General features: G+C 43.6%; 1 protein-coding gene across 5 annotated transcripts in view; it reads right to left on the reverse strand.

Annotated features, from left to right (window-relative positions):
• The window catches only part of GRIP2 (glutamate receptor interacting protein 2), a 267965-nt gene that overhangs the window by 171487 nt on the left and 84173 nt on the right, over positions 1 to 12305 (reverse strand). The window contains exon 1 of one of the 5 annotated variants that reach the window (XM_058422218.1): positions 365 to 478. The exons of the other annotated variants lie outside the window; for them this stretch is intronic. The gene's annotated coding sequence lies outside the window, so the exon portion shown is untranslated. Of the gene's footprint in view, positions 1 to 364; positions 479 to 12305 lie in introns of those variants that run through there. 5 annotated transcript variants of the gene reach the window in all.

The raw sequence follows: 12305 nt of genomic DNA on the forward strand, positions 1-12305 counted from the left end.
AATTACTGGCGGGATCCTCGAGTACATTTTCATTTATAGCCAGAGGATAAAACATGCCAAAAGCTGTAAAATAACTTTGGTACCCGCAGCCACTCTGTGCCACATAGGTTCATAAATCACTTCTGCAAATATTGCCTTTAAATCAGGATTTGAGGTGAGGTTGGTGTCCTGGTTTGGGACAAATTTGGGAGAAAACCCCTGTATAGGATCCCTCTAAAGAAGCAAACCCAAGTGGCCCCTCCCTCCAACCGGTCCAGTAAAAAAAAAAAAAAAAAACCCTTTGGAGAAAAGTGGAAAAAACTATTTTACTAAACAAATGAAGTACATACAAGTATAAAGAATGAATAGTATGAAACAATAAAACCTCTCCTTCTGAAGTGAGATGGCAGATTGAGAAAGTCCTTGCCGTGGGTGTAGCTCGGCTCTCTCTCAGTCTCTCCTCAGTCCCAGTCCCTCCGGCGCTGCTGGAAAATGCCGAGGTCCAGGCCCCGGTAGGCCGCAGGTGCAGCCCCCAGTGCTCCCCTGGGTTTTCAGTCCAGAGCAGGTTTAAACAGTTCCAAGAAAAAGGAAAAAAAAAAACAGTCCAGGGAACTTCTCTGCCTTAGCTAGCTGAAACTAACTAAAAGCAAAACAAGATCTCTGTCCTGCAGTCTCTCCAAGCCTCTGCTGAACACCCTGTCCGCAGCAGAATGTGGAGGAGTCAGGCAGTTTTCTCAAAACAAACTCCACGCTTCTCCTTGCTCTTAGAACCAGTCTTAAAGGCACAGGACTCAATATACAGCACAAACAGAACAGACGATTGGGGATACAAGCATCATAAAGTTACCCTAGGACAGTTGGAAACACAGCAATAACCCTTCAAGCCATCCATTTGCAGGAGAGCCACTGAGGTGCTCATCCCATGGACACTTAGAGCACCACTTCAGCAGGAAGAACCTCTTCAAGTGTCCAGCTTCTTCTGGAAGAAGCACAAAGAGGCTGTTTTCAGTTTCAAAATATGCTGTTGAGAATGCAGGCAACCACCTTGTCAACCTGAAAGGAGCTCTTGAAGTAATGAATGACTCCTGTTGTTCCCACAAAAACAGGGTATCACTCATCCTGACAGCATAATGTATGGGTTCCCCACAGCTATGCAACACGTGGAGCCACCCGTGCAATTCTGAGCCACTTTACAGTAGGGCGCTCCAAGGTTCATATCTTCACATAGTTAAACAAATTCTCTATTTCTTTATTGTTCATTCAACACACAAAGTTTTAGCCATTACCCAGGCCCACTTGCTTGTCACCAAAGGAAAAAGAAAAAATATATATGTATACATATAAACTATATTTAGCCTCCTAGGCTCCTTTTCCTCCTGAAGAATTTGAAACGTGCACAAGCCAACAGAGCAGGAGAAGGAAAGCTGCTTCATTAGTTAATTTTCAAGGTGAAAATTTAAGGGCAAAATTAAGGAGTCAAGTCTCACCCAGATCTAAGGCCCCTCCATACTTCATCCAACTATAATAATTAGCAGGTTTCTACCTCTAAGCCCCCATTTCACACTGTGAGCTTACAGGAATCTAGAGGTGGCAACATAAAAACCTACAACATCCAAGTGCACTTCAGCTTCCCTGGGGCCCCAAATCCCAGGAGTTTCCATAACCTCCAGGGTCAGCTTTCCCAAACTAGGGCTTGACTATTACAGGGTTGGTTGCCAGAAGTAAAGTAAATAAAGAATAATTAGTAATAGTTTCTCTACAACAGGGTAAAAGCAGCAGCTGAGACACCATCTCCAGAGCTGCAAAAACTTGCACAGAGAGGTGGGCTGCCTGAGTGGGAATTCACTCAAACCTCATGCATTCCTTGGCCAGACTGTGTTGTCTGGAATTATGGCAGGAATAAGGGAGTATGGGAGACATGAAAAACCCCACTGAAACCGAGCTGATTTGGTTGCTTTATCTTCTTTTTCACCTCCTCTGCTGCTCCTGATTTCCCTTCAGCAAATACTGTGACTGACAGGTACACATCAGCTTTCCTGCTACCATATCCAGGACCATGGAATTGTGAAAAAATTGCAAAGAGAATTATGAAATAAATAACCTTCTATCTGATCTACTACAGCTCTCACATGACTGCTGCTGCTGCTTTCCAGGCTCCTCTTTATCCTTCTGGCTATGAAGATTAAAGAAGCATCCTGGAAATTAAAGGCAGCTGAGAGAGACTTTGCACAGCTGGAAAGAAGCCTATGGCAAACACAATCCCAAGGAAACCAGAGAGCAATGGTAGCACAAAAATCTGGCTGGTACATGAGCTGCACAGCCAGCCCTTCCAATCCCATTGCTTTGGTCCTTCAGCATCTACACTGCTACCACTGCAGAAAAGGAACAGGAGTGCCACCGTGTCCCTTTGGTGAGCTAAACCAACTCCCTGAGCACATTTGTTTATCAAAGAAATTAAAAACTGTGTCATTTGCCATCACTGCTCTGTTTGCACCACATTCAGAACATTAGGCCCTTTTGTTTATCCAGCGCCATATGATTATGGGATTGCTCTGAGGAGAGGCGGGTGGAGAGAGCCAGAGCATGGGGAAAAGAGCAAGGAGGCACAATTGCATTTTTTTTCACAATTCCTCTTGGACAGAAACTCATTAAAGTTTAACTCACATCCTTCCAAGCAACCATAGCATATAAACAGAGTGTAATATATAGTGCAAAGGAACTTCTCTGGGGGGAAAGTAGCCCAGCCTTAGTACAAAGTGGGTGGCACCGTGCCCACGGTTCCCACGAAGCTCTTTGGTCTGTGTGGGGCTGCTCCACCTTTCCCTCTTTCCAGAAGGCATGAGGCCTGAGACTCATCTCCCAATAAAACAGTTTGACCTTGTCCTTGATCATTTTAGATTGTCTAAGTAGATGACCCTCCACATTTCACAGACTGAAGCCTTTGCTGTTAAAAGCCAGACTCTCACTACAATGAGGGTAGGAGAATGGGGTGTCCCAGGCAAACCTGAACACAGGCAATACTGCATTGCTCCTTGAAACTGCTCTAGCTTCCATGTAAAACCAGATGCAATGTAAGTTTGCCCCAGGCTCAGCAAGGCATTAACCTGTTGAAAGATGAAGGCAGAAGGGGAATTCACATCTGAGTGTTTTTAGTTATTACACAGAGAAAGGAAGAAAGGGCAGGAAAGGAGAGCAGTCACAGGGAACTGTGCCTGCCAAGGGAAAATCTGAGCATCTCAATAAAAACCAACAATCCCCAGAGGCACCATTTTACTTTCTTCTGACTCCAGAAAAGTCGGGGGACATCTTCAATTTTGACACTAAGGAGAACAGGTGCAGAACAAAAGTGCTTATGGGCCACTCAAGGTATTTTCTTTCATTTTTACTGCTGAAAGAATGCAAGAGAAGGCAAGGCAAAGCCTCAGTAAAACAGACTCCCAGACCTGGGCTTGGACCCTCTAAATTGTGCAGAGGTAACTGCAAAAACAGGATGGAAATTAGAGCACTCGGGCTCACAGTGCTGCTGATAGTATTCTGAATGTATCTTTACTAGACTTGCTGTCAGAGAGGCTAAAATGGTAGAACAAAGCCCAGCCTCATCCCAGAACTTTGCTCCTCCATTTAAGGCAGGAACAGCCAGGGGAAATGCTCAAAGAGACCTCCACACTTCAACCCAGAATCAGATCCTAGGTCTTGCTACTGCAACTTGCATGCATCTTAAAGCTATTGGAAAATTGATTCAATTGTCCTCCTATTGAAGCTGTTAGGATTTTTTAATTTATTTATCCCTCTCTGTCACTAAACAGTTCATTAAACCCAAGTCTCGGAGGGCACAACTTTAATTAGCCCTTTGCAGTCTCTAGGTGAAAAGGAAACCCTCAGAAGTTGACAGGGACAGTTGCTTGGCCCTGTGCATGCTGAGTCACAGAATAATTGATGTTGGAAACTCTGGAACAATTATTCTCCTCCCTCTCTAACCTCAGGCTATGTGGGGAACTTTTAGGAGTGAATCTGCTGTGGATGTGGGGACACTATCTCAATCAGGAACGTAGAAATGAAGATCTGTCCTTTGTCTCCCTTGCTGGACACAACCTACCTTGGCTGCCACAGGGGTAAAGGAAACCAGCTACCTCTATTGAGAAAGTTTGGTGGTTTTCCTAGCCCTAAAGCTCTCTCCTAACCTCCCCATTTGCTATTTTAAGCCACTTCCTTTTGAACATGGGGGATTGTCCAGAGCCACTCATTTGCCTTCTGCAAACCAGACCTGATGTGTCTAAAAGATTATGCAGCCATGAACAGGGGGCAAATTCAAAATTTAACTGGAAAATTTCATTTTGCATGGACTTACAGCAGCTCTGTTCCAGTCTAACAAATGCATACAAAGACAGACATCATCGTCATCTAGTGAATAAAGACATCCTATCCATTACTAAGTAAAAATATCAGAGCACATGGAGAAAAGCTCCCTTCAAACTGTAATGAGCACCCTTTCCTGGCTGGAGAGAGTGCCTGCCATGACCATACCAAACACAAATCTCACCAGGGAACATTTATAAAACTGCACCTTTATAAATGAAATCTTGCTCAGTAACACAGAATAGAATAAAACATTAGAAGCCTTTAATTTAATCCTTACTCATTATGGATGTAAGATCCGGATCTCGTAGTACTCAGACCCCTCATTCCCCAAGGCATTTCCCAAGCAGGTAGCTGAGGTCCTGCAGCCCTGGAGAAGAAACAGCCTTAACTGCTCATTGCTCTGCTGAGCTTCGTGTACTGTTTGCTCTAAATCTCTCTCTGTTTCTGCTGGTGACACTTACGTGTTTCTTCAACACTATCTTTAAAGCATTTCAGCTTGTTGGACAGCACAAAGAACTGTAAAAGCAATTACCTTCAAGTTTTAAGGAAAAAAAAAAGAGAATTCAGCTACCACAGTGCAAAAGCTTTCATTAGGCTACGTGTAAATTTTGCTGCCAGTTCAGCTCAGATTTTCTTCTTTGTATTCCAGATCTTTCATTTCAGACAGCTGAACCTGAATGCCTTGGCCTCAAATTCCTTGCAGGAGCATACTGACCCCCTCACACAGCTAATAATCTCTTCTCTCCTGTTCCATCTCACCTTGAAGTATAAGCATCTGTCATTATCCAGAAATCAGCAGCATTGAAAAAATAAGCAGCCTTTCAAGTCAGGCAGTCGGCTGCTCCTCATGTCCTTCCATGAACTCAACCTACTTTCACCTCTTTAATTGCCTGCAAAGATTGAAACACGTTTACCGTGCGCTGACTTTGCAAACCACGCACTGAAATGGGAACACTTTGGAATAAATTACACTGAGAACTAAACGGCAGACAAAGAACTCAGAAAGCAACCTACAAACATATGAACAGATTTGCAGTGCCAGGATGTCATGGCTCCTGAGTTAAAGAGGCACATTGCCCCTTGAGCATCACAGTGCTGGGCTCTGCCCCTTTGTAATTTGCAAGGCAGGAGTTGCTCTTCCCCTGACAAATACCACATACAACAGCCACAGATGGTGAGTTGTGTTGCTGCTATGCCCAGGAGACAGATGCCACCAGAGGATAGAAGCAAAGCTACTGTATTCAGCCTGGTGGCAGTAAGAAAACAAAAATAAATGTTGTCCTGTTCCCTTCAACACTGAAATGTATTATTTGCAATTCTCCTAGTCCATGTTCTACAATTTCTGCCTTGTTCCCTGCAAGCAACACCTACCAAAACCCCAGCCTATTAACTGAAGTTCTCCAAAACTCAAAGGCCAAGCAGGGAGTGCAGGGCCCAGAACTATGAACTTATTTCACTTACTACTGAACTATCACAACATAAAGACAGTGAGAGATGCCAAATCAGCTCCCCAAACCTGGCTAGTTACAGGGGCTCTTTTAACCAAAGATAACATATACACACACAAAAAACCAGCATGTTAGTGAAACAGAGTTGTCCTTGAGTTGATTTGTAGTTAGTTTCTGAACAGGGTCCATTTTTCTATGCCCCTAGTCCAACTTTGAGTTGCTGGGACAGAAGGAGAAATCTGGTCCCACACTTAACAGATGGCTTTTGTTTTTTCCCAGATGCTAAGTACATACAGTACTCTTTAAAATCTCCTCGAAGTGCAGGAATGCAGAGCTAGACAATAAATTCTATCTCCCAGCTTCCTCCATGTCTAGCTTAGTTATGATGTGGTTTATGTTGTTGCAATATTGACCTGAAATAATAATTGCAAAAATAAATCACTATGGCTGAGCAGTGCATTCAATCTCATTCCTGCTCCGTGCTCAGACCAGCTTTGATGCTCCTGAGTTTTGCTTAAGCTTAAGCACCCTTAAGCTGCACTGTTCTATCAGAGCATCTTGAAAAAGAACTAGCAATAGGAGTTTCCACAAACCTCCTCTCTTACTGCCTCAGCAGGATTGCTCTTTGTTCTGCAAAGGTGTGCTGCTTTTCCCTTTAAGAGGAGAAACTTCAATCAAAGAAGTTAACCCAGGCTTGGAGGAAGCTTGAAGATTGTCTAAGAAAACCAAAAGCAAAGGGGCTGGGGCAGATGCAGGAAGGAGGAACTAGGTAGGTTATATACAGCTTGTAAGGCGACTCCTCTGCCTGAAAGAAAAGATAAAGCAACTAAGAAGACACTTGATTGCTAGTGACTGACCCTGAACCAGCCTCCTGTAGATATGGGACCCAACCTATGGCACCAGGGTAAAATCCTTCTGAGGGATTCTGCAGAGAAGCACCAACTATCTCCCACAGCCACGTGGAAGATTCAACCCCTCTCATTCCTGTATCAGGCAGGGACTTCAGGGGACACGCTGCCCTAAATCAGTTTGCATAAGGACAGTTTTTATCTCCCCCATATATCTTTATCTAAAAACAAGAGTACATTTGAATAAGGGCATGGCTGCAGCCACTGCAGTCATGCAGGCAAATGCTGATCTGCTCATCTGAGTTGTTCTCAGCGGCTTTGGACACCCATTTGTCAGGCCTGTTCATCTGCTGTTAATATGCACCCAAGAGAGGTACATGGACAATTTAACAGAGGAAGAAAATGGTAGAAGACAAAGAACAAGAAGCAAAAACACATCGCTTGATATTAAATAATAGAAACTATTTGCTACATTAAAATAAAAAATCATTACAATACTCAGAGCATACCTGGACAGCAGCAATCACGTTTCACTTGCACATATAACACAGCTGAAGGGTTTAATCAGACAGAGTCAAATGTCTAATAATTGCCATTTCCAAAAACCAGCTAGTGTCTCTTGTGAGATCTGGAGCACATCATTAGTCCCTGCTGCAGAAAGAAACACACTGACACCCTCCATCCAACCCAGCTGTCCTACTGTCTGGCCTGACTCCCCATGATTATACCAAAAGCCAGCCAGCAAAGGAAGAAGGGGGAAAAAAATTAAGTCCGTTTCATGATTGGTGGGAATTCATGATTTACCGCCATCAAAACCTATCAGAGCGGAGTGATGTGATGCCAACACTTGGCTAGGGAGAAGTAAGAAATTTGCTGAAAAGCAGGAGCACTCAGATATAGCTTCATCCATGCCCTCTTTTCCTCATTACCCACTAAAATAAAAGATTCAGGAGTTTGTGCTTCCTCTGTTGCGGACTGAAAGCACGAATAGTCCCCAAGGGTTTCACAGTTTTCTGTCAAGTTAATAGAGTGGATGTGGAACAATTTTTTTGGAATACAGAATTTCCATTATAATTTTCAAAAAATATTATTAAACTACTCTCTAAAAAAAAAAAAAAAAAAATCCTGATATCCTCTTTCCCAAAAAATGAATAGCTACCAGAATAGTGCACTTGTTATTGCACTAGTTGTTTCCATCAGCTCAGTGCCCAAGGCATAAAAGTATCTGTAATTCCCCAAGCATAAATATTTCTCTGTATGTGGGCTCCAAGCAGAAACCTACTGACTTCATGGCAATCGTGAAAGTCAGCCCAAGTTAAGACTTGTCCACATCAGGATCACTGACATGAAAGAGCACACACTGATACCTCCATCTGCAGTTTTAGTGCCTCCAACAGTTTCATGAATCCAGGTAGTTCCTGGATTATTAATCTTTGGCATCTTCTTTAAGATTTAACCCAATCTACTGCTGCATGCCTTACACTCAGAATGCTTGGACTGAAACAGATGAGAATGTGAGTCCTTCAAGGCACCACTGTAATTCTGGTCTGCAGAGATAATGAGTCTCTGGGACCCCCTAATAGCCTTCCAGGATGTGCTCCTGCATCACACAGACAACCCCCAGTCTATGCACACACAGCCTCAGGGTCGTGTTGGGCCACACTTGCCACAGCCTGACCCTTAACAACCATTTTGACGGTGCACAGAGCCAGTCTGAGTCCATAAACATCGCCTCTCTGCAACCTGAAACCAAGACTGGTTTTCCAAAGGTTGACTTGAATCAAACTGAACTCCTTCTCAAAATAGCATGTCCAGAGGGAAGCAATCACATTTTTTATTTCCAGCAGTGAGAAAAGGTCATTCCCAACCCACAACTCCTGTGCCGTCACTGTTACCTGTGGGTACTCTGCCAAATGCAGAGCAGCTACTCACTCAGATACGCTGAGTGCTTGCTTCACGGTTTCCTGCTTGCTGCTTCTTTCTCCCAGCGCTCCTTGGAGATTTCTCAAAAGCTGCCAGCTCATCAAGGAACCCAGGCTGCAAGAAGACTCCATAGGACTGGCTGCCTAACCCACATCAACATTCTAAAAGTCTAACATGATATCCAAAATATGCCATATTAGATCTCAGCAAGCAATTAATGGGATGTCCTCTAATAGCAGCCTGCACAAAAAGGTGAGACGTAGACCAAGAGCAGGCTTTGGAACTAAACACATCACCTCCATGAGTTGCTCAAGCATCCCAGCACAGGATGTGTTTTAAGACGTGGATACAGTCTTTCAAATCATCCTGTCATTCCTGCTAGAGTGCAAGTCAGACAAGGAACTCTTTGGAATATGTCCGCTCCTGTCACTATACTGAAACAAGAAACCAAGGCAGGGACAAATCAGAGATTTGTTCAGCATCATCTAGAATGTGTAGGATAAATGACCACTCCGATGTGACTCATCTGTTTTTCTTTGGCTGCTGCTGGAAGACAGCAATGTCACACCACACACCTCAGGGTGTTCAAAGGCATTGTTTCCACCAGGTCTTCTTTAACTGTGTACATCTCTGTTTATCCTGATTTCTGCTTCCACAGGCATTTGCAAGATCTGAGCTCCTCACAAGTGATACAGAAATGAGCAGACCTTGATGAATGATTTGCCTGTCATCTGCCAGCCTACTCTCCCCTTCTCTGTATCTTCACATCAAGCTCCAGCCTGGCTTGCACCAAAACGCAGGAAGCACCCAGAGGTGCCATGTCACTTCACCTATTCCCAAGCACCTGAGGAGTGAGAGCAGACCTCAAACAAGATCAAGCTTTCCTTAATATTAGTTCCTGACAATTTGCATGGAAAAAGACATCATTGCATGACTTTTCTGGCTTCCATCAGACATTAGCAAAGATCCACAGGTACCTTCAGTTGCTGTTGCTTTCCAAGCTCTAAATGACTGGCAATCCCAGAGCAAAATTTACACTAATTCAGTAATCATCCTGTATTTATTCAAAGGCTTATAATCTCCTGAGCAAAGACATTCAAAAGGCTTAAAGGAGGGAAAAGCTGCTGACAGTAGGGCATGCAAAGAGTCACTCATAATGGCATCTTAAGAGGGTCTGTAATCAACAGGATACACATGGCACAAGGAGTCAGATTAGCTGTCTTGCTAAAATGATTTGAACTGTGATGTGGGCATGAAAATGAGGCAGGCAAATAAAAGCATGTAAAAAAGTGGGATAAAGATGAAGACAGGTCTGCATTATGATACTATACCAGGTCACCAATGAACATTTTGAGGCTGAGAGTCAAGCTGTCAGTTTCACGGAGGTTCTTTGGATGTTTCGGCTAAATGGGAATTTTCTTGTCATCTGTCGACATTTGGATCTGACTCACTCTTCTTTCTCTTCTCCTCATATGCACTGTGCACTCTTTCGTGTGTATACGCCTGCACAGAGGTTCATTTACTTCACACAAATGTACCCAGGTATTCTTGGCATACTCTGGTTATTCTAAGCCAAGAAAAGAGCATTTTAGCCACAAAGTAGCTCCAGAGTGTGCCCTGGCAATGCAGTCTTTTCCCTCCATGTCCTATCAAGGTGCCTTATATTTGATATGCTGAAATCACAAGCCATCATTGCCTCTAGAACTGACAGGGGAGCAGTCTTCACAGTCCATTTAACCTCTCTATTCAAATGGCAAATCGATTTTTCATGACGCAGACATCTGTCCCAGTAGGGGCTAAACCAACACTCACCAAATTTTTCTTCCCAGATTACAGAGCAGCTATCAGATAGTAAAGACTTCTCTGACAGTGACTCAAGTTTTATTTGAATCACTGCTGGAAAGATGAAAGCCTTCTCACTTTGTGAGACAAATGTGAGAAAAATCATCCCCTTGTGAAGAGCAGAGCACACAAAATGTCTTGTTCCCAGAGCACAGCGAACATCTGTGCCCTGGGAGCTGAAGCGCTGCTCAGGCACACTTAGATCACTCCTGACGTTCACTCCCAGTATCCAAAGATCTGGGACCATCAGGGTGTGTAGTGGTTTCACGTTTACTAAATTCTGGTCTTAGTACTTAATCTTTCGGTGGGAGAGAGACTAGGAAAAAAAGCAGGCTCAACCTTAAAATTAACAAATAGTTTATTAACATAGGCCAAAAGAATAGGAAAAAGAAAGTTGGAAAAAACTAAAACAGAATGAAACTTCAAAAACACTCTTCCCTCTTCTTACAAACTGTTCACTTTCTTATAAAACAACACAGAGACAAAACTTCTAATTTTCAGTCAGTTTCACTATCTGACAATAGCCTTTCATCAATTCTTTAGGGAATGAGTATCTTTTAGAGTCATGGATCCCACTGACAACTAAGAACAGTTCTCTTGTGGGTTTTAAACTGTCACAAAAACAACTGCCCGGAGAAACCTGCCTTTGTGACCCTCCCAGGAGCAGTTTCCCAAGCTGCTTATGGGTCATGGGTCTTAGACTTTTGCATACTGGGGTGTCACCTTTTAAAGATGAATAACTCCTAAAGCAAAGAATTCTTCATCTTAAAGTACAGAGATATCTTCTCACTTCTTCACTGGCGCAGGGGGCTTCTCATCTTTATCTCTGTTCAAGAGATAATAATTTTATAGTAATAATATCTTATAGGATAGTACTTAGTTCATCACAAACACCTTTGCTTAAATCTACACACAAATCTAAACAATCATCTCCCCAAATGCATATCGTTCCCATGATTTAAAGGAATGATCTAAATAGAGAGTTCATTTCCATGGCTCAAGTAAGAATGGAGCAACCAACTCTTCAACCCTCTGTCCCAATAGTCTTTTCCCTCTTGCTTTACTGACTTCATGCTGTTTTTCTTTATGTTCACTCTGTCCTTTCTTACTCTCTCAGAGAAGGGCTAAGCTCTGGAAGCTTCATGTTGCCAGGAAAGAGTTAAATCTGCTCAGAGTCTTTGTCTCTCCCTCTGTAGCTTGTGGTGTTAGATGTTCAAGGCCTCGCTGGTGAGGGAGGAAGAACTCACACAGAAACATCAGAGATCAGAGCACCCGGGCAGTCCAGAATCACAAAAAAACAGGCAGGATCATAAATGCCTTCTCAGCCCACCCCTCGGTGTAAATCGGGGCAGCCTCAGCCCAAATGGCACCTATAGCTCTTATCAGGGGCCCGGCAGAGATCTTTCCCTGCGCCAGGGAAGTTTGGAGAAAGTGGTTGTTGTAAAGCAGCAGCCTCTCCTTCCCCCTCCCACCCGGGAGCTGATAGAATCCAGCCAGGCCTCAGGCCAGCTCCCCCCAAAAGGGGACAGCAGCAGGCCCAGCTCGAGGTTACCTCTCTTTGGCCAAAGGAAAGAAGAAAAAGGACCCACCTACCGGAAATCAAGGGGTTTTATATGGTACTTCCCAAAGTCGTAGCTAACAATTTTTAGTGGTTAGGACAGATGCCAATATTCCAACTAACCCTCTGATAGGTCCTTGTCTTTTCTAAAGCAATTCTCCGGTCCTGACCTGGGGAATCATTCTACATTCCTCTATAACTAAAAAACCAAACTGTACTAAGCCATGACAGGTTGTTGAAATAACACGGGAGATTCACTCAGGCTTGCGGAACTCAGCCACAGAGCAGAATTTTATCCTTGCTACACCTGGAGAATGAAAGCCAAAGCAAGATTTCCTGTGGAGTACA

The sequence above is a fragment of the Hirundo rustica genome, chromosome 12, assembly GCF_015227805.2.
Source record: "Hirundo rustica isolate bHirRus1 chromosome 12, bHirRus1.pri.v3, whole genome shotgun sequence".
NCBI classification, from domain to species: domain Eukaryota; kingdom Metazoa; phylum Chordata; class Aves; order Passeriformes; family Hirundinidae; genus Hirundo; species Hirundo rustica.